Genomic DNA, 27,884 nt, shown 5'->3' with positions numbered 1-27,884 from the left:
AGTGGATGTATATAGCAGAGGCGAGTCTGTTCACCCAATGTGAGTGGTGAGATCCGCTTTGCTGGTCTGCCTGAAGTTATGATGCTGCTGACAGTGGCCTGTCTGCTAATAGCGATGGCGTGACTGGTGGATCTATGAAGCCAAATAAGAGAAAATTATCTTCCGACACCACAGTCTTCGTGACTGAGACCAGTAATACTGAAGACTCTGAGACTCACAGCAGTATTTTCTCCTTTCAGAGCGTTATTGCTGCAGATGGAGTGAAGCCCAGAAGTAAGCACATTACTAAGGTACCAACAAAGTTTAATATTGTTCATTTGTATTAACAGTTTCTCTTTTGCAGCTTTTGGAAATGCATTTTCTAATTTTGTTGCTTTTTGGTTAGTTTTTTATTGTAGCTGTTATCTTCGGTTTAAAGGGAAAGATGTTGTAGTGTGTGACTGTGGCGTGGGATCAAGAAGAGACCTAAGACCAGTTCGGGGTAGGTAAGGTTTTATTTTGGAAAACGTCTTTTTATGACAGGGTGTCAAGGTGTCTCTCTGAAAAGCTCTGGGGTGCGTGATGGCGTCTGGTTATGGTCTTGTTTCCAGATGGTTAAGAAGCAGACTTCAGGGGATTTTCAATTCTTCCTAACTCCTAGTTGGACTCCGCCAGGGAAAAGAAAAAGGTACAGGTCGTCAGGATATGTACTCTATCTGGACTCTCCCACAGGGAACCGGGCAAGTGCAGCGGACACCCGTGCTAAGGTGCTAAACACTTTATTAAACGTGCAAGGGTGCAGAGGCGTGATTACTGGTGAGAAGGGGTATATTTACACGGTGAGGACAAAGAATGGTTGGGCATATATTGTGGCACACACGCGGCTACGGTTTACAAGAACCACGTCTTGGCCCCCTGGCTTAATCCTGTCATCCTCTGGTTCGCCTGCAAAAGCTACGTTCTCTGCTCCTCCGGGCCACTCTCCCACTCTCGATCCTCGGTCGGTGACGTCACACGCCAGGACATCTTCTTCCGCGTTTTTACCCACTAGGAATCCCGCGTCGTCATCAGGGGCCGGAGCTGCGTACTCGTGTGTCTTCCAGTTAAAGGGGCCGTCATCCAATTCGTCGGCTAGGTCCCAGGAACAAGGTTCTCCCCTGTTCCAGTTATGCTGATAATGAGGCAGAGAGGGGGAGGACGTTAGTTCACTACGCCACCACTCAACATTATCCGGTTCTTTTCCTCCCGTCCCCTGTCCAGTGTTACAGTGACCTTAATGCTGCAATTTGCATTTCATTACCATCATTTGCTTACTCTGGAGAATCTCCAGGGTGTAGGAGGTTTGCTGTTCCAGAGTTCTTTCTTCAGCTTCTGGGCAGTTATCACTCTGTGGCGATCTGTGGTCCTGTTTCTCTGCTCTTCTTGTAGTAGCTCTTATCAGAGCTTCATCCATCCACCAACGATAATAAGATGCCAGGCATCACCCAGCACACAACACAGACTATGTTGGGCTACGTCGGCGCAGTTAGAGTGAGGATAAAGTTCTCCGGACCCATCAGGCTGTGAATGTAACCTAAGGGCTTAAGATGAAATGAAGAGCTTACCTCCTTCCTGAGTGGCTCCAGACTGCTGTGTGCAGACCTGATAGCTGGCAGCACCCTGGAGTATGTATGTATAAATCAGATTATGTTGCAAGTAACCTGCAATATAGTGGCAGACAGCACCCTGCCATAGAGTAGGATTTCTCATAGTATTTTATTTCCTGACACATTAATGGAGATTGTCTTTTAACAGGCAGAAGAACAACACTGACTGTACATTTTTCTGGGTTTGTCTTTAAAATGACGTACACATTAGGAATGGCATTTTGTTCTGCTGGAATAATAACACAAGTTATCTTGTACTCTATGTTGTTGCATGGATTTTTGGCTGCAATGCATTCCATGTTTCATTCAAACATGCTTTCTACAGCGCACATACATGATTTGCTGTTGTAGAGAAATAATGCTCCTGTGTACTGTGGCAGACTCAGAAATATTGAAAAACGTAATGATTTCTCTTTCAGCATTCATAGTAAAACTTTCAATTTTTGACTCAATCATTTGGCAGAAACATAACTTAGTACCCTTAAAATAGTTGTGATGGGGAACATTCATGTGGGGACTGGCTCGACCAGAGTGCTTGCTGACTTGGAGGAGTATGGAGTTGACCACCTTGCCTGGTCCGGTGTGGAACCAAGCCAGCGATGCTTTGCTGCAGGCTCATTTGCCCTGATAGCTGGTCAACAGTTTGAGGAGGAGGAGGTGAAGAGCTGGCTAAGTGTGCCATGAGGCTGGCAGTTCAGTACATCCCTGAGAAGTGAGCTTTGAGTCGATGTATTGTTCTTCTTATACCACGTGCAATTCATCCTCTCCAAAGCCTCAAGAATTCCTGGGTGTGAAGGGCGGCTGATTCTGATTGGGTGCTTGATAATTTTCCAGAAACTCATGTTCTTGATTGTTCATGTTTGTCAGTAGTTAATTAAACACTTCCATGGATTTTATCTCTTCAGTGACACAAGTTGCAATAAAAGATTATTTGCTGTTGCAAAAAAATATGAATGGCCGACGAGCCTCTGTCTGTCAAAGAATGGAAGGGCTGGGGAACTGTCATTCATCTCACTGCTAAGCAGAGCAGAGCCTGCTTCACCCTCACTCAGGCCTCTGATTTTAACCAACATCGCTTAGATCACTGGGACTTTAGAACCCATCCTTTTAATGAGAAAAACAAAACTACAAGTCCCATAAGCAATAGTGGTGGAAGGTGTCACGCATGACCTGGGGCAACATCAGATTCAGCACCCCCAGTTCCATTTTTTAAGTATTTGACACAATATTGAATTTATATCCTTTGTTTTTTATGGTCACGAGTCACCAGAATACTAAAAACGTGTCTTTTATTTTCAAGGTCAATTAAGTAATGGTCACCAGCTTGGAAGCTCTGTTAATTCTTCAGTATTTGTCTTTGATCGCCACGTGTGGCTGGTTTGGGTCTGCCCCCTGCATCGATCCCGATAACTCGCACAGGTAAGGAGCTTGTAGCTGCAACATGATAACCCTGTACTCGTCTGTAAGAAGTGCGCTCCGAGGCAGGTATCCGATAATTTTTGTGAAACAAGCAAGCGCCAATATCTGCTATGTACATTTGTTAAAATAAAACAGTCAAATCCCAGTATACTGTTCTGGAGGTTTAGCCCCAGAGTCATTATCTGTAACTGAACGCAGACACCCTAGGAAGCAGGTGCTTTTAAGACAAGTTGTGCTCACTCACCTGAAGGTGACATGCTTCATCATTGGGCTATACTCCTCACCAGGCCGGCGCTACAATGCCTGGCGGGCACCACAAGAGGGCACTTTGTTGCAGATCTTTTATTAAGTACGTCGGATGAGCATAGCAGGACAGAGGATGTTGTGTCATAAGATGTGAGATTGGTGAAAGCCTGAATATAAGATCAACTATCAACCAGTTGCCACAATATAGTTAATGTGATCATCTTGGTCCATGTTGAGATTAAAAACAGTTACGTATGAAGTGGTCAGAGAGTATTTCTTTTCAAAGCATCAAATGTCACATATGAACATAGCGTGTCTCAAATCATAACCAGTCCATTTATATAGTGCATATTTTATTTTCGCACATAGTAGAACGGAAACTTAGCATCAATCAATAAGTTCCAGAAATCTTTAGATCAGAAAAGTTTGTAAAGAACATATAAATCAATTCAATGAATCAAAAAAACTTGTAGAAAAACATATAGATCAATTGATTAGAAACAAATCAAATGTATAACTTGTATCAGTCATGAGTTTTAACATGTTATTTACATAGTTGCATATCAGCGCGCTCTCGGTGATAAAGGAAAGGAGGTAGTTAGGTGGGATAGGTGTGATGGAATACGTGTGGGGACTGGGTAAAGGTGTTGTGACCATAAAACAATCACAGTGCAATTCAGTAAAACCTTTACAGTCTGATTAAGATCAGTAGTTCCGTATTGCTCTTTTACATGGGATTTGTTTTATTCCATTTATTTTATCCTATGCGTAGAGAAAAAGGTGTGGTCTGGTCTACGTTTCGACCCCGTCTGGTGTAAGGGTTAGTGGAAACCTCATTCTGGGGTCTTCATCAGGACATAGATAGGACAGGAGCGCTTTACGTCTGGCCATCCAGTGGCCATTAAGGTAGGACCGTCCTAGGTTCCTATGGTGAAGAGTATAACTGGGACGTAGCAATCCAGTCGCAGTTTTGAGTTTGTTTTCAATTCTTTTTCTTGTATGCAAAGGCAGCCGTCAGGGTGCACAGGGGGTCACACTGCCCCGGTGGTTCTATTCGTCACCACGCATTGCAGGCTGGCATCTCTCACGATCGTCTCACTGTCAGTGAATGACTATGTACATTTGTTAAAATAAAACAGTCAAATCCCAGTATACTGTTCTGGAGATTCAGTCCCAGAGTCATTATCTGTAACTGAACGCAGACACCCTAGGAAGCAGGTGCTTTTAGGACAAGTTGTGTTCACTCACCTGAAGGTGGCATGCTTCATCATTGGGCTATACTCCTCACCAGGCCGGCGCTACAATGCCTGGCGGGCACCACAAGAGGGCACTTTGTTGGAGATCTTTTATTAAGTACGTCGGATGAGCATAGCAGGACAGAGGATGTTGTGTCATAGGATGTGAGATTGGTGAAAGCCTGAATATAAGATCAACTATCAACCAGTTGCCACAATATAGTTAATGTGATCATCCTGGTCCATGTTGAGATTAAAAACATTGGCAGAGAAATTGAGGAACTAATGGCCCCTATCACTGTGTGAAAGTGTCGATCACCTATGGACCTGCTGGTAAGCTGGGGTCTATAATTCAGGTCAACGTTTTTCATGCCTTGTGTAGTCATGGATCAGTCTGTTGGCATTTCATCAGGACCAAATATGGGAAAATTAGTAAATGTGACCTAATCTTCTCCACAGCGTGAGGAGCTCTGTAACTCAAAGCCCTGCACCGTGCATAGGTGATAAGGTGCCCATTAACTACTTACTACTACAGGTAAGCACTGTCTAACAGAGTGCACTAGATACGGTAACCCTCCTAAAATTCAGGACATATTGACTTATCCAATAGCGAGGACGCCGCATCAGAGGGCAACTGGTTTGAAAAGCACATGCTTCCTAGGGCGTTCAGTTAGAGATAATGTCTGTGGGACTGAACCTCCAGAACAGTATACTGTGAGTTGATTTATATGAAGAATGTGTATACTGGACTGTCATTTTCCTCTTCATCTCTTATGATATGTAAAATAAAACACAACACACCGGGAGGCCAACACATCTATCATACATTTAATGCAAAAATAGCAAAAGCCAAGCAAGCTAACAAGTGACAATTGTCTTTGCAATGAACGAGAGCATCCACCCTAAAGCAAGTTGGACTATATAATGCTAATGCTACACAATGTATTTTTATGCACTTTTCTCCTAATACCAGTCAATGAAACATGAACACGTGATAGAAACAGTTACTGAAACGAAACTAATGAGTAGGAGGTAGGATCTTCTCTCGAGAGAAATGTGAGGAGTCCGTGAGGTGCAGATCAGAGATACACAGACACACTACAGAATTCACTGTTTCTGGAAATAACACTTCTGTTTGTCAATATTCAATTTACTACAAGATGCAGGAAAGTGTGCAGATGGACATCACTAAATAAAATGGTTCTGAGCCCTAATAGAATCATGTAACTTTGCAGGCATATTAAAGCGAACAGTCACGTCAAATGAATATAAGAATATTGTAATTTGGTAATGTAATATATCAATGCACGTTGTGGCATTCATGTGGAACCAAATCGGTGTTAAAGAAACCAGTATATCCAGTTATGCTTTCTCACTTCCTTCTTCCTAGAGTCCACCACTGCTGCTAGTCAGCTGTATTCAGCAGTTCCACCTGTGACCTGTAATCCTGCACTTAATCAATACCAAAGGTTGTCAATGCTGCTAGTCAACTCCTGTCACTGGTGCCACTCGCACCCCACCACCCTTGGGCCTGTTATTCTTTTAGCCAGCTCCAGTCAGTAGTGGCCCCTTGGACCTGTATGTAAGCCTACTAGCCAGCTCCTGTTAGTACTGGCCCCTGGGACCTGTTATCATTCTAGCCAACTTGAGTCATTAGTAGCACCTTGGGACTAGTGATCATACTAACCAGTTTCAGTCAGTATTGGCCCCCTGAGACCTATTATCCTGCTAAGTAACTCCAGTCAGTAGTGACCCCTGTACCTTAAATCCTGCTAATATTCAAAACCAGAAGTCAACTCTACTCCCAACCAGTTTCAGTCAATATTGACATGCATTGTTACCCTGCTCGTAATGAATACCAGAGGCCAGCGTTGTTACTAGCCAGCTCCAGTCACCAGTGCCCATCACATATTATCCTCAATAGGATCAATGCCCAAGGCCTGTGTAGCTGCTAACCTCCTCTAGTCAGTAGTGACCTCCCAGACCTGTTATTCTGCATATAATCAGCAAGGCTTCGGTTCTAAAAAACACTCACCCCACATGCTTATGGTATATTAGCAATGTAATTTATTTACATCATACGGTAGGTACCGCACTATATCACACGATCCCAAAAACAAAGAAAATCAAAATTTGCCTAACCGTTCAGCACTCCACCTTGTCAAAAATGACCAAATCACACCAAGCACTATAGCCTGCCACATCTCATGGCACACTCAGCAACAACATGACCAGATACCACGGCAGGGATTTGGGGCCATTAATCCTAGGGGATGTATGCTGTAGATGTAAATGCTTTGCATACTCCTGCCATCTTGTGTTGGGTCCGGATGTTTGCAAGTTGTTTTTCTTTGAAGAAGTCTTTCCAGTCACGAGGTAAGGTGACTCCTCCTTTTGGTGATAGTGCACATGTGCATTGGCTCCATTGTTAGATTGTTTTTTACCCCCAACAGGTTTGGATGTTATTGCTGCTCTCCGAAACCGTTCTTCGGGTTCCCCTCGCTGCGCAGTCCACTCTACCCTCAACAGTATTGTTTCAGTATGCATTTTTTTGTTCTCTGCGTTTCAGATCAATCGACAAACTATCCATTTTCGATAGAAAACCTTGCGGGCAACCGTCGGGCTACGTAGGGCCAGCCTTCTACAAATGGAACAGACTCCATTCCATTTATTTCCTTGGTACCACACCAATTACCCTCGCACCGACCTACATCAAGTTTGTAACTTATGCCTCTCTCCGGAGCACAAGGAGGAAGACTGCGACGCTTGTAAGTCGTTGCGGTCCAAGAGGACTCTACCCGATCATCAGGCTCGATGACGAGAGAGGCAGCGCCAAAGCATTCAACACACTGGATATCTTTGCAGAAGAATCTGACCAAGAAGAGATAGAAGCATCCTCCGTAGAAGAAGAGGCCCTCTTGATTCCAGAGTCTGATTCCGAGCTCGAAATCTATCTGGAGTCCCAAGATGTGCCTTCGGGACATGGTACAGTGAGTACCGAAGAACCCTTGCCCCCTAAATCCTCTTCTAAAACTCATAAGGCTACGGCACCACCTCTGCCTTCTGGCCAAAGTCGGCACCGAGACAATGTTTCCAACGCCACGTCCCTCGGCACCAAAACAAACCGTCAAGCCTTCCAGCTCCGGATCGAGTCAGAAGAAATTACCTTCGGATCCGAAATCATCATGCTCCAAGGACAAATCTGGTTTGGAGCCGAAACCCTCCGCCGCAAAACACAATCATGCTTCGGAGCCAAAACCCTCCGCTTCGAAACACAATCTCGCTTCTGAGCCAAAACATTCTAAAGACTAGCCGAAATCCGAGGACAATGTTCTCGAGCCTCCAGAACCAATTTTAGACGTCCTTACCCCGGCATACCAGAAGTCAGGAGATCAAAGAGGAGCAGTCCTATAACTGGGGATGCTCCGGGACGTTCGACAGATTCGCCTTTGGAAACTCTGAGCCCTGCTGAGTGACTCGCGGCTCCCCTTGCGCCTTTTGAACACCTGAGGCCAGCTGAGTGACTCGCGGCTCCCTTGCAGACTTTGGAACACCTGAGTCCAGCTGAGTGACTCGCGGCTCCCTTGCAGACCTCGGAACACCTGAGCCCGCTGAGTGACTCGCGGCTCCCCTAAAGATCGTAAGCCCTCTGACATCCTGCTAGAGCCCGGCTGAGTGACTCGCGGCTCCCTGATTCTCCTGGTCCCGCTGGATCCCCAAAGATCACATCGTATCCCCCGGCTCAAGGATTGAGAGCTGTGCGCCGGATACGCACCGATATTGACACTGAACCATAAGACTGTCCCGCTACCCCCATCCTGACAGAGACTTTCTGGGCCCTTGCCCTATTTGTAAATACCTGCCTTTGCTGATCATAAAGATCCTTTTGCATCACGAGATAAAGAACGTTCTTAAGAAGCTACGGTGTGGTGTCTCTTTGTCGTGTGGTGCTGGTATAGTGTGTACGATCCTAGATTCGAGACTCTCCTCCTGAGAAGTCTCTCGCCAGCGCTCGGCTTTTGTACTTAGGAGGGTGGGCCCCAGGGTGGTCAGGTACACTTCCTGGTTGCCCCTGAGGTCACCGTCCAACACGGAGTACAACAAGGATCGTCGCTCTGCCACACGCTCTTCAACATCTACATGGCCCTCCTTGTCACCATCGTCAAACAGCACGGACTCAGTATAGTATTCTATGCCCACGACACCCAGATGATCCTCTCTCTCACCAAGGACACTACACAATCGGACAACAGTACATCTACTTCACCAGTTGGGTTTTACAATAATTGCACAGAAATCTCACCTGTGTCCGGCACAAGTGCAATCTTATCTGGGAGCTTCCATCAACACTCTCAATGCTCTAGCCACTCCCAATATAGCCAGGATTCACAATATCCAGGCCACACTATTACAATTTCAACTCAACCAATCATTACCAGCCAAAGTCTTCATGCCACTGCTGGGAATGATGGCATCCTGCGTTGCAATCGTACCTCATGCAAGGCTTCACATGTGTCCTCTGCAACAATGTCTAGCGAGTCAGTGGAATCAATCACAGGGAGCCAGATGTACGACGTGATTTTGCATGCACAAACGGGTTTGCAAACCTGTTTGCACATGCAAAATCACTGTTGGCCGTGTACAATTACAAAATAGCGAGTCGCAGTTTATTTGTGACTCGCTATTTAGGAATTGCGAGTCGCAATTAGGAAGGGGCATTCCCTCCCTAATTGCGTCCGCAATGCTATGTGTGAATGTTTGGTGACCACAATTGCGGTCGCAAAACACTTGCAAATGACCACCCTCTTCAAGAGGGTGGCATTGCAGTCGCAATTTCAAAGAGGTCCCCAGGGTACACCATCCACTTTGTGACTGTGTCTAATAACATTTTTTAAGGGCCGGCAGTGGTCCCAGGGACCTTAAAGAATGAAACAAAAACGTTTCATTTTTTTAAAATGCATCCCGTTTTCCTTTAAGGAAAACGGCCTGCATTTAAAAAACAGAAAGGAAAAAAAAGCTGCTTTATTAAAAAGCAGTCCCAGATATGGTGGTCTGCTGAGCTCAGCAGGCCACCATCCCTGGTAGGGCTGGCATTCCCAATGGGCTCTTAAATTGCGGGAGGCTCATTAATATTAATGAGCCTCGCAATTTGCGACCCCGAGCTAGTATTGGTAGACAGCAACAACCATCGTTTGCTGCAGTGGTGGAACCCTCAAAACTTGGCAAAAGGGCGGCCTTTCGTAGACCCGATTCCACAGTAACCGGTTGGGGTGCCCATCTTCAACATTGCAAAGTCCAGGGGCTGCAGTCGGACAAACACAAACGTCTCCGCATCAACTACCTGGAACTTCTAGCAGTGTTTCTAGCACTCAGCTTTTCTCACCCAACTTGTAGGCAAGACTGTCTTAGTTTGAACAGACAACATGACAGCAATGTACTACCTAAAGAAATAGGGAGGGACTCACTCTCTCCAGCTGTCGCACCTTGCACAGAAAGAAAAAAAAAGCTGCTTTATTAAAAAGCAGTCCCAGACATGGTGGTGTGCTGAGCTCAGCAGGCCACCATTCCTGGTAGGGCTGGCATTCCCAATGGGCTCGCAAATTGCGGGAGGCTCATTAATATTAATGAGCCTCGCAATTTGCGACCCCGACCTAGTGTTGGTAGACAGCGGCAACCATCGCTCGCTGCAGTGGTGGAACCCTCAAAACTTAGCAAAAGGGCGGCCTTTCGTAGACCCGATTCCACAGTAACCGGTTGGGGTGCCCATCTTCAACATTGCAAAGTCCAAGGGCTGCAGTCGGACAAACACACACGTCTCCACATCAACTACCGGGAACTTCTAGCAGTGTTTCTAGCACTCAGCTTTTCTCACCCAACTTGTAGGCAAGACGGTCTGAGTACGCACAGAGAACATCACAGCAATGTACTACCTACAGAAATAGGGAGGGACTCACTCTCTCCAGCTGTCGCACCTTGCACAAAGCATTTGGGATTTGGCGATTCACCAGAAAATCTATCTCCTAGCAGTACACCTCCCAGGAGTAGACCATCAGATTGCAGACCTGCTCAGCAGACACAGGTAGCAAGTACACGAGTGGGAACTTCATCCCCAAGTTCTTCTTCCCTACGTTCAAAACTGAGGTTTTCCACAGATAGATCTGTTTGCCACAGTGCACAACGCAAAAAGCCCAAACTCTGCATCCAGGTTCCCACACCCAGCATCCGAAGGCAATGCCCTATGGATGATTTGGTCAGGGATATTTGCTTATGCTTTTCCACCTCTCCTGCTAATTCCATTACTAGTTCGGAAACTCAGACAAATTTCCCTCACTCATCTTAATAGCCCCCACATGTTCTCGTCAACCTTGGTACTCTCATCCTTAGAACTCTCAGTAGTTCCACATCAAAAGCTACATCTCACACCTTGTCTCCTCACTCGGAGCCATGGAGAAATCAGACATCCAATTCCCAGAGAACTCAACCTAGCGATTTGGCTCCTGAAGTCGTAGAGTTTGGTTATTTACAACTACCACCAGACTATATGAATATTTTCAAGGAAGCTAGTAAGCTTACTACAAGAGCATGTTATGCAGCAAATGGAAACATTTTGTTTCCTTTTGTAACAACAACAATATCAATCATCTTGATGCGTTTGTGCAGAACATCATTTGTTAACTGTTGCATTTACAGTAATGTGGATTAACTAACACATCCATTTGTTTACACCCGGGAGTCGTAGCTGCATACTTGCAAAATAGACAACACCTATCTCTCTTCAGAGTACCAGTGATTAAAGTCTTCATGGAAGGATTAAAAAGGGTTATACCGCCAAGTATTCCCCCTGCTCCAGAGTGGAACTTAAACATAGTTCTTACAAGGCTAATGGGCCTGCCTTTTGAACCAATGCACAAATGTCCGTTACAATTCCTATCATGGAAAGTTGCTTTCCCCATAACGATAACCTCACTAAGGAGAGTTGAGGAACTTCAGGCATTAACTATACAAGAGCCTTTCTTTCAACTTCACAAAGATAGAGTGGTTCTACGTACCAATCCTAAATTTCTCCTTAAAGTAGTTTCTGCTTAGGGGTAATTTGTGCGCGATATCAAATTAAAATAACATAACATTAGCATTTTCATTATTAATCGAACCATCGTAATTCTTGTATAGAATGTATGTGCTGCAATGATAATAGAATCAGATAAAAGTAATTAGCAGTATAAGCACATTGAACAAAATGAATAGTTCCACCATCTTTCTAAAACAATGTACATATGCAAGCATAGAACAACTGTATGTAGCGTTGTCCTACTATGCTTTCCCGTGTGTGTCTCTGTTGGTCTCTGTGTGTCTGTCTCCCATTCCCTCTAGGCAAAGTATGTAGCTCCCCGTTCTAGAAGAGTCGGTTAAGAAGGAGCACTGCATTGAATAATTTCTTGGTATGCACTTTTTATTAGTATTACAGGAAATCACAATGATTGATTGTCTCTTTTATATTATTCTTTCCCACAAGGTCTTTCACTTCAGTCCCTTAGGTGAGCCTCGGCCGCCGTCGTCCCTCAGACAGAAGGAAAAGACTCAGGTAAGTGTTTTTGATTTATGGTTTAGTCAAGGGAGGATGTGAGGGATAAATAATAGCTATGCATAAATGTGAAGGGAGGGGGTAGAGGTTGGAGCAACCAAAAGAAAAAGAGTAGCCGATGATTTCTGCTCTTGTCTTTCTTTTCTGTCTCACTTATTTCATTTTCCCAGGGTTCCTTTTTCCCCCTCAGCCTCCCCTCCCTCTTTGACTCAGCCCCTTTCCAAATGCCCTGTAGACGCCCACGCACCTGGAAGAGCCACGTCCCTCCGGGGCCACGGCGTGGTGACTCTGCGTCCTTCAGTGAGGTCTGGTCTCCTTCTGTTTCGGCTTTCCCTCCTCCACCAGTTTCAGGTGTTCCGCTCGCTGACAAGCTGTGACCTCCCCTGGGCTCCGTTTTTCTCTTTTGAAGGCTGTTAGGTCTTCTCCGTCTTTCCAGTCTTCCCCTGCTAGTTTCTCCATCTCGCATTCCCGTGCTGCGTGTAGCTGGATCAACTACTGACCAACCTGTTGCACTCTCCACCCCACCTTCTTGAAGCGTGTATCCTCTGATGTCCGTCCTCAGCTCCGGCTTAAAGGGGCTGCCTGCCAATTCCCCTCTCTCTACTTCTTGATGACAGCAAAGCGGACAACTGGTAAAACGGGACTGTGAATATAGGAGGGGAGAAATATATGAAGAGATTGCATGGCACTCCTTATCCTCTATCCCATCGTGTACCACAGGGGCTACCTGACACACCCCACCCCCAGACGTTTCCCGTTTGGGGGAAATGAGGGAATTCAGCATTGCCGTTATCAGACCCTTTTCTATGACGGACCTCAAATGAGTAGTCAATGCCATCTCGTAGAATGGTGAAGAGGTGTGGTGCAGCGGCCAGGGCAGCTGACTTCGGAGCACAGGGTTCACTGATCGATCCTGGGCTCCGTCGGCAGCTGAGCTCAGCACCCTGTGACTCTGGTCAATATCTCACTTAATTTCCACAGCGGCCCCCATCGCCTTGAGACCCGTATGGGTAAGTAGTTTGTGCTTTACAAATACAGATTTTAATTTTTTCCATTTACAGTAGGGTTGCAAAGCCAAAAAACACCTGAGGACACTGGGGTTATTCCCTTTGTTATGACTCATCCACAAGAGGGGGGCGTGATCAGTATACAGGACAAAAAGAGATCCCTCCAGATAATAGTGAAACTTCTCTACAGCCCATTTTATAGCTAAGCACTCTTTCTCAACCGTAGAATATTTCTTCTCTCTTGGAAATAAATTACGGCTGATAAAGAGGACCGGGCACTCAAGGCCTTCTTTTGTTTGTTGGGAACGAATGGCCCCCAGACCTACTTCCGAGTCATCTGTTTGTAGGATAATGGGTTCCCTGAAGTTGGGTAAAATAAGGATAGGGCTGGACGTTAAGGCTTGCTTGAGCTCGTGGAATGCCTTTCCGGCGGCCTGTGGGGGATTTACCAGGTCTTTGTTCCTTTTCTCTTTCTTCAGTAGGTCGGTTAGTGGTGCTGCTATTTCAGAATAATTGGGTATAAACCGGCAGTAGTAGCCTTGTAAGCCCAAAAGGAATCTAATGCCTTTTTTGGTGGTGGGGAAGGGGGTTTCTAAGACTGCTCTCACTTTCTCTTGTTGAGGAGCGGTAGCCCCATTCCCCAATAGGTAGCCCAAATATTTTACTTTGGTGAAGCCTATCCTGGACTTTTTGAAGTTCACGTGGAGCCCTGCAGTCCTAAGTGTTTGGAATACCTTCCCACAATGGACGAGATGTTGTTCCCAGTTAGGGCTAAATATTATGATATCGTCTATGTAGGGTAAGGAGTACTCTTGTTGTTGGGAAAGAACTTTGTTCATAAGTCTTTGGAACGTCGCGGGTGCTCCATGTAACTGAAAAGGCAGTACTGTAAACTTGTATAACCCATTAGGTGTGCTAAAGGCGTTTTTTCCTTGGTCTTCCTGTTTAAGTGGTACCTGCCAATAGCCTTTGGTAAGATCGAGTGTGGTTATATATCGGGCTTCGTCTAATTTCTCGATTAGCTCATCAACTCTTGGTAACGGGTATGAGTCCAATTTCGAGATGGCTGGTTGGCAGGAACCCAGGGCACACTCAGTCAAAGTACATCAGCCATTCAGCAAAAAGTGGGGGCATACCATGCAAGAAAGATGGCATTTTCTCACACCACGATCTTGAAGATGGCGGGACTTGTCCAATCAGGGCTAGGACTATATCAACATGAAGGAAACCCCAGCACTCCTAACATTTCACATCAATTCAATTGTGATACACTATCTATCTCACCAAAAGCACAAAGATGAGGAGAGATTCTTCCTCTTTCAGGATACCACGAGAACTGTCCAATTAGAACATTCTTGGTAAATGTATTAAGAATAATAAGACAGGACTGGCACATTACAATTTGTCACTATATTCATTCAACAGATGTTTGTGTAATATGCATTGTGGTCCAGTCCTCGTTGTGAAGAACACCGATCACAGCCAACGTGCGTTTCGTCACCACCGTGACTTTCTCAAGGCTCAGGAGATACGTCCTCCTTCGAAAATCTTTCATAAAGATGTCAAAACAGTAGCGTCAATGATTCCTCGTCATGCCACGGCTACCGATATGGGAGGAACTATTTGCAGAGGCTACATGAAGCCGGTATTTAAGGGTCTTTTCATAGAGCCTTGACAATTGAATACTGTTCTGACCATATGACGAGGAATCATTAATGTTACTGTTTACAAACCTATATGGAAATAATTTTATGAAAGGCAGATCTCCTGTCTCAGAACTGAATGGAAAAGAAAGGAACGATTCGGCATGTTTTAAGGTCCTATCATAGTGCCCTAAACAATTGAACGCGGTTTGACCACATGACGAGGAATCATTGATGCTACTATTTTGACATCTTTACGAAAGATTTTCGAAGGAGGACGTATCTCCTGTCTCAGAACCGAATAGGAAATAAGGGAATGTTCCTGCATGTTTTAACTACTGAATGCCAGTTGAAGAGGACCTTTCTATTCGTTATCACAGAGCCACTGATATTTCCAACAACTATTCGAGCAGTTCAAGAGCCTTGAGAAAGTCACGGATGTGACGAAACGCGTGTTGGCTGTGATTGGTCGCGTCAGCAGGGCTCTTGTGGATAGCGAGGACTTGGAGCCGCGACAGTGTCAGCAGGGCTCAGGTGATGGCGAAGGCTTGGGACAGCGTCAGCAGGGCCCTTGTGGATAGCGAAGACTTGGAGCCGCGACAGTGTCAGCAGGACTCTTATGGATTGCGAAGACTTGGAGCCGCGACAGCATCAGCAGGGCTCAGGTGATGACGAAATCTTGAGGCTGCGACAGCGTCAGCAGGGCCCTAGTAGATAGCGAAGGCTTGAAGCCGCGACAGCGTCAGCAGGGCTCTTGTGGATAGCGAAGACTTGGAGCCGCGACAGCGTCAGCAGGGCTCAGGTGATGGTGAAGGCTTTGGGCCGCGACAGCGTCAGCAGGGCCCTTGTGGATAGCAAAGACTTGGAGCCGCGACAGCGTCAGCAGGGCTCTTGTGGATAGCGAGGACTTGGAGCCGCGACAGCGCCAGCAGGGCTCAGGTGATGGCTAAGGCTTGGGGCCGCGACAGCGTCAGCAGGGCCCTTGTGGATAGCGAGGACTTGGAGCCGCGACAGCGCCAGCAGGGCTCAGGTGATGGCTAAGGCTTGGGGCCGCGACAGCGTCAGCAGGGCCCTTGTGGATAGCGAGGACTTGGAGCCGCGACAGCGTCAGCAGGGCTCTTGGTGATAGGCACACCCGTCGTGCCTTAGGAGGGCTCCCGGGGGTACCTCTTTGGAGGTTCCCCTAGCAGATCTGATTCTCTAGTTCCAGCGTCCTTCTTTTATCCCTCAAACTGTCTTTGATCTCCTTTCATGTAGGCCGGGGGTTTCCCTCCCTTAGGCCCGGTCGGGGGTGGCTCCCGTCATGGGCCACCTCATCCTTTGAAGCAGGAAGGTAGGGTCGTCAGCCGCCCAGCAGGAAGCGGCGCCGGCATTGTGGAGGCCAGGACGCAGCCCAAAACTACTCCTCCCCTCTAATCTAAAGGGCAGACAGCAGATACCAGATGGCGGAGTTTCCCCAGGCCCTGTCACTGTCTCCAGATGGGGAATACACATCATAGCAGTATCGTCCAGCTAGATTGCCTGGAGGATAGTCCCGGTCCAGAAGTCCTATTTCTAGACCTAGGAGGTGGAGAGCACTCTTCCTAAAGAGTGTATCACGTAATTCTGATTTTAGGGGTGACAGTCTCATATTTTTCCTATGTTCCCTGGGTCAGATAAATAATAAGGGGACTGGATCGAAAAGCTACTAAAACAAGATGGCTGTCAACTACTACGAGGTCATGCCACCCGCACCTGGGCAGGGCCAGGTCCAACACTTACTATAAGGTGAACCCCAGAAGATCTCCTCTCCATCCCAATCTACCTCTGGCAGCATCCTGCAGCTGGAGGTCACCCCATACTCTGAGGCGTACCTCAGGAGATCTCTTCTCCATCCCAAACTACCTCTGGCAGCACCCAGCAGCTGGTGGTCACCCTTACTCCAAGGTGAACCCCAGAAGATCTCTCCATCCCAGTCTACCTCTGGCAGCACCCAGCAGCTGGTGATCACCCCATACTCTGAGGTGAACCCCAGAAGATCTCTCCATCCCAGTCTACCTCTGGCAGCACCCAGCAGCTGGTGGTCACCCTTACTCCAAGGTGAACCCCAGAAGATCTCTCCATCCCAGTCTACCTCTGGCAGCACCCTGCAGCTGGTGATCACCCCATACTCTGAGGTGAACCCCAGGAGATCCCCCTTCCATCCCATTCTACCTCTGGCAGCACCCTGCAGCTGGTGATCACCCCATACTCTGAGGTGAACCCCAGAAGATCTCTCCATCCCAATCTACCTCTGGCAGCACCCTGCAGCTGGTGATCACCCCATACTCTGAGGTGAACCCCAGGAGATCCCCCTTCCATCCCATTCTACCTCTGGCAGCACCCTGCAGCTGGTGAGCACCCCATACTCTGAGGTGAACCCCAGGAGATCCCCCTTCCATCCCATACTACCTCTGGCAGCACCCTGCAGCTGGTGGTTACCCCATACTCTGATGTGAAACCCAGGAGATCCCCCTTCCATCCCAGCTTACCTCTGGCAGCATCCCACAGCTGGAGGTAACTCCATACTCGATGACTGCCACTTGCTGGCGCTGCTCGTCGCGGCTGGCCTTGGTGTAGCTCAGCATCCTGGCCCTCTCCAGCTGCGCGTCCACCTCCTCCAGGCTGAAGGCGCACATGGCCGTGTCCTGGGTGGCGCTTGGGATGGAGGCCACCCCAGCGGCGAAGACCACGAAGAGCGTGGCTGCTCCCCCCCCCCTCCTGGGCTTGCAGGTGGGCGGCCTGCGCCAGGTTGTAGTTCTTGCCCTTGGAGTCCTGGCAGACCAGCTGCATCTCCACGTAAGAGGAAAGCAGCAGGTTCTGGTCGCACACCATGGCCACGTAGCTGGCGTACTCCAGCTGCGTCATGGGCCCGCGCCTGAAGAAGAGGAAGTAGACATGGCCAGCGTGGCCGAAGACCCCCATGAAGTGGTTGTTGTAGTCTGAGAAGTCGCTGACCACCAGCTTGCCCAGGCCCTCGTTGGAGAAGACGGGCGTTTGGTTGAGCTGGCGCACGGTGATGGGAGGAATGCCGGCGGACAGCCTGGCCGTCAGGCCGCGCCCCACGATCATCAGCTGGCGTCCATCCGTGGTGCTGCCCGCCAGGGCCACTGTGGTCACCCGCACGTTATTGGCGGCCACAAACTGGTTGTCCCCGGGGTCCACCGGGTAGTAGAGCACCTCGGCCACCGAGTCCCTGGAAGACCTGTCCGCACACTACCAGCTCCCGGCCGCACCCGTTGACCACCAGCAGCTTGTTGGCGTTGTCGGTGGGCCGGGCCTGCAGGCACTCTTGCACGTCCTTGAACGGCAGGCAGTCGGGGCTGTCATCCACCGGGCCGGTCTTTTCCTCGCCCACCAGCTCCAGGTCTGGCGAGAGCTGGAAGAGGCGGTTCACAGCGCCGACATACAGCATGCGCGTCTCTCGGTCTAGCGCCAAGTGGTTGAAGGCTGTGTCCGGGTGCTGGAAGGTAGGGTGGGCCGTGGCATGCCAGGGGCACAGCAAGAGTACCAGCAGGGTGAAGGGGGGCAGGGCTCTCATCACGCACACCGGAGGAGAGAAAGACAGGGGGTTATTAGGTTGCTCTGAAATGGGCCGTTGTGACGCGCGCACACACAGTCAGAGCTGGACACGCGCACACACAGAGCTGGACGCACGCACACTCAGAGCTGGGCACACGCACACTGAGAGCTGGGCACACTCAGAGCTGGAATGGTGCCCCCGTCTGTCAGACTCACAGGCACATCAGAAACAATCGTTCTAAGACACACCAGTGCAAATGGTGCACAGAGACGCTGACCCCGCAGCCCACCCCTCTCCTCGCTTCTAGGCGCTAGACAATCCTACATAGAGTCCTCACGGGAGGTGCCTGGGGCGCCGGCCCCACCCTGGACGCTGCAGGCTGAGGATAAAGTGAGGCTTCGGTGAGGGGAGGGGGGCAGCCTCCCACCGAGACCCGCCCCCACTTACTGTCCCCGCATCTCCAGGGCCCTGCAGTCCAGATGTGACTCTTCCCCAGACCCTCAGGCCCCTCACACTCCCGGCACTTGTTGTACTGGGGGGGGGGGCAGACGAGCGAGGGCCCCTGCTCCAGCGCCACAGAGCACTCTATCCAGACAGAGAGCCCCCAAGGAGGGGGCGGGGCCGTGGCAGAGGGGGCAGATTAAGGCTTTAATGACAAATAATGGAGTTGGAGTTGGCACTGCGGACCAAGTGATCGGATGGGCTAAATTCAGTGTCAACAGGGGGCGGGGGAGTGGGGGGGAACACTGCCAACCGGGGAAGTCACAGCTAAAGTAGTTACTAAGGGGGGGGAGCTGCAGTTCACGGATTTAGGGCCGTCAAGTGAGGTTTGGCAACTAGGGGATCCAGCTGGAGGGATTTCACTGCCCACTTGCAGGATAGAGTGAAGGGGGGGGGAGGGGCGTGGTAAGTGGGAGATTTTGAGGTATTTGCAAAGAGGAAACTGGAGGGAGACATCACTGGCACCGAGAAGGGGGTGCAAGTCAGCACCGGCCAAGTTTGGGGAGGGCGTGGTAATCTGGGGGGTCGTTATCAGATCTGACCACCAGCTTGCCCAGGCCCTCGTTGGAGAAGACGGGCGTTTGGTTGAGCTGGCGCACGGTGATGGGAGGAATGCCGGCGGACAGCCTGGCCGTCAGGCCGCGCCCCACGATCATCAGCTGGCGTCCATCCGTGGTGCTGCCCACCAGGGCCACTGTGGTCACCCGCACGTTATTGGCGGCCACAAACTGGTTGTCCCCGGGGTCCACCGGGTAGTAGAGCACCTCGGCCACCGAGTCCCTGGAAGACTTGTCCGCACACGACCAGCTCCCGGCCGCACCCGTTGACCACCAGCAGCTTGTTGCCGTTGTCGGTGGGCCGGGCCTGCAGGCACTCTTGCACGTCCTTGAACGGCAGGCAGTCGGGGCTGTCATCCACCGGGCCGGTCTTTTCCTCGCCCACCAGCTCCAGGTCTGGCGAGAGCTGGAAGAGGCGGTTCACAGCGCCGACATACAGCATGCGCGTCTCTCGGTCTAGCGCCAAGTGGTTGAAGGCTGTGTTCGGGTGATGGAAGGTAGGGTGGGCCGTGGCATGCCAGGGGCACAGCAGGAGTACCAGCAGGGTGAAGGGGGGCAGGGCTCTCATCACGCACACCTGAGGAGAGAAAGACAGGGGGTTATTAGGTTGCTCTGAAATGGGCCGTTGTGACGCGCGCACACACAGTCAGAGCTGGACACGCGCACACACAGAGCTGGACACACGCACACTCAGAGCTGGGCACACGCACACTCAGAGCTGGGCACACTCAGAGCTGGAATGGTGCCCCCGTCTGACAGACTCACAGGCACATCAGAAACAATCGTGCTAAGACACACCAGTGCAAGTGGTGCACAGAGACGCTGACCCCGCAGCCCACCCCTCTCCTCGCTTCTAGGCGCTAGACAATCCTACCTAGAGTCCTCACGGGAGGTGCCTGGGGCACCGGCCCCACCCTGGACGCTGCAGGCTGAGGATAAAGTGAGGCTTCGGTGAGGGGAGGGGGGCAGCCTCCCACCGAGACCCGCCCCCACTTACTGTCCCCGCATCTCCAGGGCCCTGCAGTCCAGATGTGACTCTTCCCCAGACCCCCAGTCCCCTCACACTCCCGGCACTGGTTGTACTGGGGGGGGGGCAGACGAGCGAGGGCCCCTGCTCCAGCGCCACAGAGCACTCTATCCAGACAGAGAGCCCCCAAGGAGGGGGCGGGGCCGTGGGCAGAGGGGGCAGATTAAGGCTTTAATGACAAATAATGGAGTTGGAGTTGGCACTGCGGACCAAGTGATCGGATGGGCTAAATTCAGTGTCAACAGGGGGCGGGGAAGTGGGGGGGAACACTGCCAACCGGGGAAGTCACAGCTAAAGTAGTTAATAAGGGGGGGAGCAGCTGCAGTTCACAGATTTAGGGCCGTCAAGTAAGGTTTGGCAACTAGGAGATCATGCTGGAGGGATTTCACTGCCCACTTGTAGGATAGAGTGAGGAGGGGGGAGGGGGTGTGGTAAGTGGGAGATTTGGAGGTATTTGCGAGGAGGAAACTGGAGGGAGACGTCACTGGCACCGAGAAGGGGGTGCAAGTCAGCACCGGCCAAGTTTGAGGAGGGCGTGGTAATCTGGGGGGGGGGGGCGTTATCAGATCTGACGCCCCTGGAAAGAGAGAAAGGAGAGTTGGGTCCCCGGCGCCGGAGAGGATTGAGGTAGTTTCTTCAAAACAGGCAGAAAATGTCTATGTCTTAAAATCAGAGGCCAGCCAGCCACAGCACACAGTGCCAACCAAGGGGTGAGACCAGCTCTGGGGAGGACAGTGCGCCCAGCACAGGGCTGCCAACCACAGAGGCAGTGCCCACAGTGCCAACCAAGGGGTGATACCAGCTCTGGGGAGGACAGTGCGCCCAGCAGAGGGCTACCAACCACAGAGGCAGTGCCAACCGAGGGGCGAGACCAGCTCTGGGGAGAACAGTGTGCCCAGCAGAGGGCTGCCAACCACAGAGGCAGTGCCCACAGTGCCAACCAAGGGGCGAGACCAGCTCTGGGGAGGACAGTGCGCCCAGCAGAGGGCTGCCAACCACAGAGGCAGTGCCCACAGTGCCAACCGAGGGGCGAGACCAGCTCTGGGGAGGACAGTGCGCCCAGCAGAGGGCTGCCAAAAACAGAGGCAGTGCCCACAGTGCCAACCGAGGGGCGAGACCAGCTCTGGGGAGGACAGTGTGCCCAGCAGAGGACTGTCAATCACAGAGGCAGTGCCCACAGTGCCGACCGAGAAGTGAGACAAGCTCTGGGGAGGACAGTGCGCCCAGCAGAGGGCTGCCAACCACAGAGGCAGTGCCCACAGTGCCAACCGAGGGGCGAGGCCAGCTGTGGGGAGGACAGTGCGCCCAGCAGAGGGCTGTCAATCACAGAGGCAGTGCCCACAGTGCCAACCGAGAAGTGAGACAAGCTCTGGGGGGGACTGTGCGCCCAGCAGAGGGCTGCCAACCACAGAGGCAGTGCCCACAGTGCCAACCGAGGAGCGAGACCAGCTCTGGGGAGGACAGTGCGCCCAGAAGAGGGTTGCCAACCACAGAGGCAGTGCCCACAGTGCCAACTGAGGGGTGAGGCCAGCTCTGTGGCTGGCAGTGTGCCCAGCAGATGGCTGGAACAGTGCCATGGATGGGAGATACCCGCAATTCTCGGCACTCTGAGACAGCGATTACCAGCACTTTTATATCTCACTCAAGAACTGAGAGCCAAAATTACGAGGGCGCGCCACCACAGGAGGGTGGTAAGACACAATGGGTATGGAAAGCCTTGGTCCGGGAGGGTGGGGCAGTGCGGTGCTGCAGCACAGGAAGCGACGGCACCTGCGGGCTTGGGCGGCAGGGTACAGCTGGTGTGCCCCCCCTAGATTAAATCCGGCTAACCGCGTTATCCAAGGGAAAGTAGGTTAGATGACGGGGGGAGGGGCTGCGGGTTTAGACACGAGCATCCATCAGGCCCCGCAGCTCAAGACCTCCAGTCAGACCCCTTCCCTAACCCTCCCCACTTCCCCCCCAGACCGAGCCCGAGCCCGCCTTTGGACAGGCACGCCCCTTCCCTTTTAATAGACAGTATATAAAACCAATAACTCGTCATCACTCGCGAGATAGCCCAGTGAGTCAACGCTCGCACCAACATCCCACTGAGCTACAAGTCACGAATTCAGGCATGGCTGGATCGGACTGCCATCTTTCTGAAGTCGGTAAATTGAGTAGCATAAACTAAAGTAACACTTCCGACGGCTCATTACATCGCTCAGAAATGGCAACGTGCAGTGTGAAGCATTACATAATGTTTTATTAAATATGTTCCGAACACATCCTTCAATCCCCTAGAGCAGCGAGGCAAGATCAGAAGACACCCCTACCCCCCAAAAAAAATTAAACACACATCAATAACACATAAGAACAAAGTAGCTCTGCCTCGTTCAGTCACCTCCCGCTTCCTCCATCCCCACCCTGAAAGCGAAAAGCCTCTGCCACCACCTTACCAAGAAAATAAAACAAGCACTGGTAAAGCCAACAGGTGTTGCCTTTGGGTCCCATTGGCTTTGCCAAGGCTTCTGGGCGATGCTGTGCAAAAAAACATTTGTTGCTGATCCTATGCACGCCTGATGGCAGATGCCAGTATATGAAATGATGTGGCACGCTATTCCTTTTTAAGTCTCATCTAAGCCATCGGCGAGATTATAGTAAGGCTTTCGAAAAGTCTGACCAATAGGTTTCGGGAATTTATTATTAACTACGGCCTGCAAAAAAGAAGAGTGTAAAGCTTGCTATAATGAGCTTTAAATTTCCACATTACTTTTTTTTGGTAACTGAACATATTAAAGCAACGTCATCCCCGCCCCTCCTTCTAAACGTGGCTTTGCCAACAGCCAGATACTCTTGATGACTAGAGCCCTTTAGCTTTAATCCCCACGCTTTCGCCCAATGTTGAGTTTCTCTCCCTCAGTACTTCAGAAGAAATGTCACTACTTTGCAAATTGTCCGATGCAATGATTGTCCCTTTGATGTGGCTTTTGTGTGATTTACATGTTGGAGACTCGGAGCAGGCGCCTGCCTCAAGACTCTGCTTGCCTCGCCTCTCCGTGTTAATTTGTGGGCTCACCACCTGTCAGCATCCTCCTCGCTGTGCCACATGACCTTTTGACTGGGTAGGAGTGTTCTGCTTAATTCAGATACTCTCTTCATCACCACCCCATTTTTGAATCGTTTTAGCCACCACAAGTGTGGAAGGGTATGCTCAGACATGAGTCCCTTGCTCACTGCAACATCAGGATTCAAGCAAGCCGGGCCGAAGACGGCTGCAATGCCAGAAACCGATCCCCGGAAGCTTGTTTCCTTTCCAGTAAAGAATAGTCTTGGTAGTTTGGTCTGCCCTGTTCCCATGATGCACTGGGCCAGGGTTAGACTAATTTGCATGTAGCCAGGTTCTGAACTGGGCTGGTGCAGTGAGCTAAAAAACGGTGATGGATCAAGCCCTGATCTTTTGACTGGGTAGGAGTCTTCTGCTTAATTCAGATACTCTGTCCATCACCACCCCTTTTTTGAATCGTTTTAGCCACAACAAATGTGGAAATGTATGCTCAGACATGAGTCCCTTGCTCACTGCACCATCAGGATTCAAGCAAGCCGGGCCGAAGACGGCTGCAATGCCAGAAACCGGTCCCCGGAAGCTTGTTTCCTTTCCAGTAAAGAATTGGCTTGGTAGTGTGGTCTGCCCTGTTCCCATGATGCACTGGGCCAGTATTAGACTAATTTGCATATAGCCAGGTTCTGAACTGGGATGGTGCAGTGAGCTAAAAAACTGTGATGGATCAAGCCCTGATCTTTTGACTGGGTAGGAGTGTTCTGCTTAATTCAGATACTCCCATCACCACCCCCTTTTTGAATCGTTTTAGCCACCACAAGTGTGGAAGGGTATGCTCAGACATGAGTCCCTTGCTCACTGCACCATCAGGATTCAAGCAAGCCGGGCCGAAGACGGCTGCAATGCCAGAAACCGGTCCCCGGAAGCTTGTTTCCTTTCCAGTAAAGAATTGGCTTGGTAGTTTGGTCTGCCCTGTTCCCATGATGCACTGGGCCAGGGTTAGACTAATTTGCATGTAGCCAGGTTCTGAACTGGGATGGTGCAGTGAGCTAAAAAACGGTGATGGATCAAGCCCTGATCTTTTGACTGGGTAGGAGTGTTCTGCTTAATTCAGATACTCTGTCCATCACCACCCCCTTTTTGAATGTTTTAGCCACCACAAGCGTGGAAGGGTATACTCAGATGTGAGTCCCTTGCTCATTGCACCATCAGGATTCAAGCAAGCCGGGCCGACGACGGCTGAAATGCCAGAAACCGGTCCCCGGAAGCTTGTTTCCTTCCCAGTATAAGAATTGGCTTGGTAGTTTGGTTTGCCCTGTTCCCATCATGCACTGGGACAGGAACAGACTAATTTGCATGTAGCCAGGTTCTCAGCTAGGATGGTGCAGTGAGCTAAAAAACGGTGATGGATCAAGCCCTGATCTTTGGACTGGGTAAGAGTGGTCTGCTTAATTCAGACACTCTGTTCATCACCACCCCCCTTTTCTGAATCATTTTGTCCACCATAAGCGTGGAAGGGTATACTCAGATGTGAGTCCCTTGCTCATTGCACCATCAGGATTCAAGCAAGCCGGGCCGAACACGTCTGCAATGTCAGAAACCGGTCCCCGGAAGCTTGTTTCCTTTCCAGTAAAGAATTGGCTTGGTAGTTTGGTCTGCCCTGTTCCCATGATGCACTAGGCCAGGGTTAGACTAATTTGCATGTAGCCAGGTTCTGAACTGGGATGGTGCAGTGAGCTAAAAAACGGTGATGGATCAAGCCCTGATCTTTTGACTGGGTAGGAGTGTTCTGCTTAATTCAGATACTCTGTCCATCACCACCCCCTTTTTGAATCGCCCCAGGATAGCAGTCACACCTGGCCTGTCTGTAAGTGCAGCCCCTCTGGAGGCCTGACCAGCAATTGAGCCCACATTGTGGCCGGCTGGACCACAGGCGTGAGCTCAGCCAGGGTGTTCGACACTGGAGTAGTTGTAGTCCCTCATGGACCTCTGACACAGAGTAGTCAGAAATTCAGCAGCTAAAAGCCCAACACAGGCTCTCCAGGAAGTCAGTAGATTCAGACTCTGTTGTGTTAGGAATTTGGCAAATGCAACCTTGAATGGGCCTGTTGGCAGCACACAATCGTCCTACTGGGCCTCAACAATCATGTTGACGTAGAGTTTTATTTTCTGCCTTGAACTGTTGGGAGAGTCTTGGCATCCCTCAGACTAGCTGGTCTTGCTGGATGGCTTTCCGGCTCGCCCTACAGATAACGAGGATGTGTCGGACCTTGCTTTTTCCAGGACAGCCTTGTCCTCCTGCTGGATAGTGAAACTCCCTTCCTTTTCTTACCAGACAGGCAGGCTTCTAGGCAGACTTCTAGGCTCTTCAGGACAGTTACACAGCTTCTCCATTAAGTAATTCAGCCTACAGGTGATGTCCATTCAACTTAGATAAACTGTCAGGCTGACACCATCCCTGGTGGCACAGCAGACACCTGAGTACTTTGTAGAGCACATTATTCCTTGGTAACAGAGGACTTTGAACTCTGGTATAAATGAGGGATAGATGGTCCCACTTGTATACACAACTGGCAGACAGGATATGGTGTTTACTCTGTCGCACTCTCACATTGCATTTATGCTACGCACACCAACACCCTAAATGCAATTGATGTTATCGCAAAGTCTGGGCACAGGTTTAGAAATGGAGCATTACATGGGTGTGTCAGTAGAAAGCCACTCCACTGACCATGATGCAAAGATCTAATCAGGCTATTGATCCTTACAACAGGGTGCATTGCCACCACCGCTCTAGCTGTTAAACCCATGACAGTCCTCTGCCTTAAATAAGGGCACACTTGGTGTGACCCTCCAGGTCACAGGACCGGTCCAAGGCCTCTCATAGTCCCTTGTTAGAAGTTGCACAGTACTGCGGTGGTAGAAAAATCTCATGTAATTGTTTTGTGGTAGCTTTATCCCAGTAACGTGCAGTACAGTTTTGACGCCATTTACTGGAGAGTTGCCACGAGGAACAGATTCTTCTGCCTGTCAAACCACATGCCATTCACTATTTCATACTGTTTTTCTGCTTTTATTTACCACTTGTTTTAAGCAGGAGGTAGATATATGCATGTGGTTGGTTGGGGGGGAGATGGGCAAAGCAGGGGAGGGAAGGGGAAAGATATTTCTAACAGAGGGAAGAATTGTGTGTTTCCCCCAGGTAGTAAAAAAACAGCATAAGTCTTGGCTGCTTCTGCTGCACCGAGTCTTGTGGGTCTTGTCAGTCTAATTTTTCTGTCTGGAAAAAAATTGTGTCCTGTTTTTCTAAATCCAGGTGCAGAAAAGCCTAACGACTGATAATCAGGTGGAATAAAATGAACACATGAAAGTACTCCTTAATTTCATTACCCTTGATTCATACTCTGGACCATAGTTGAGGGATAGGTCTAGGCATAGTCCTCGCAACACACAATAGATTTGCGTGCGGCAGAGGCCAGAGCTCAAAAGTCAGGTTACCAGATACAAGTAGGTGGTAACTCAGGGCAGGGGGAAACGCCTGTTGTCCGTGGAGGGGAAATTCCCATCCTAGAAATCTACATTAAAAATTAATTAATAGTATTCTATTTTCAATATCTTTTTGGTGCCAGTCCATATGACTTTAATGTCTGCTTTTGGGATTCTATGTTTCAAGTCAATAGGGTACATGTATCCTTTCTGAGCTTAATAAAACGTTGGAAATTCTACAAATCCTCACTCCTAGATCCAAGTACTCTCAGGCTACCATTCTACACTCTGCTCTGTCTGAAGAACAGCTCAACACTTTCAAAATTTTGCAATTCTGCTTTGATATGGCTTGTAGATTATTTTTGGGGATATTTACATGTATTAACTATTTAATTTTAATACTATAGGTGATTGAAATTACGGACGAAGAAAGCAAGATTTAGCACCAGCCAACTGAAGTCAGTGCCATAAGAAGGATTATTTTGAAAAACTGAAGGACATCCAGCATTCTAAGTTTAAACAATTTCCAAAATCTAGGTGTGGCGAGGAAGTGGGAGCTGAGGAAGTACTATACCTGTAAGTGAAGTCTCTAATTTTGCATTTCATTAACCCAGAAAAAAGGCATATCTGTCCACACAGCATCGGAAATAGTGCCAGAAAGAGCAATCACAACATCCTCATCTGAAATATTATCAGAAAGACAAATTGCCTCAGCATGACAGAATAACGTTCATCTAAAGCACGCATGATCTAAAGCATCATGTAATTCCAGAGAGGAAGCACACACTGCATAAAAGAAAGATATAACAAAAGGTTTCTTCTGCAAACCATCAAAGAAAAGACACTGAAAGAAGACTCCGAACCTGACACGCTAACAACCAAAAGATTGGAAAATCACCTTTGTTCAACAACCGTTTTTAACCAGTTACGCAAGTTTGAGACTATCTGCCTCAGGATATACTACCTCGACCCACTCTG

General features: G+C 49.4%; 1 long non-coding RNA gene across 1 annotated transcript; it reads left to right on the top strand.

The window, feature by feature from the left end:
* The first annotated feature begins 236 nt into the window (after positions 1-236).
* LOC144806593 (uncharacterized) lies at positions 237-27,884 on the top strand. The gene is made up of 4 exons (XR_013605840.1): positions 237-290; positions 2,926-3,044; positions 12,039-12,107; positions 27,314-27,884. It is a non-coding gene; the product is annotated as an uncharacterized LOC144806593 (long non-coding RNA).

This window comes from Lissotriton helveticus, assembly GCF_964261635.1.
Source record: "Lissotriton helveticus chromosome 1_1 unlocalized genomic scaffold, aLisHel1.1 SUPER_1_unloc_9, whole genome shotgun sequence".
NCBI classification, from domain to species: Eukaryota; Metazoa; Chordata; class Amphibia; order Caudata; family Salamandridae; genus Lissotriton; species Lissotriton helveticus.
This window is presented reverse-complemented; position numbering and strand designations above follow the sequence as displayed.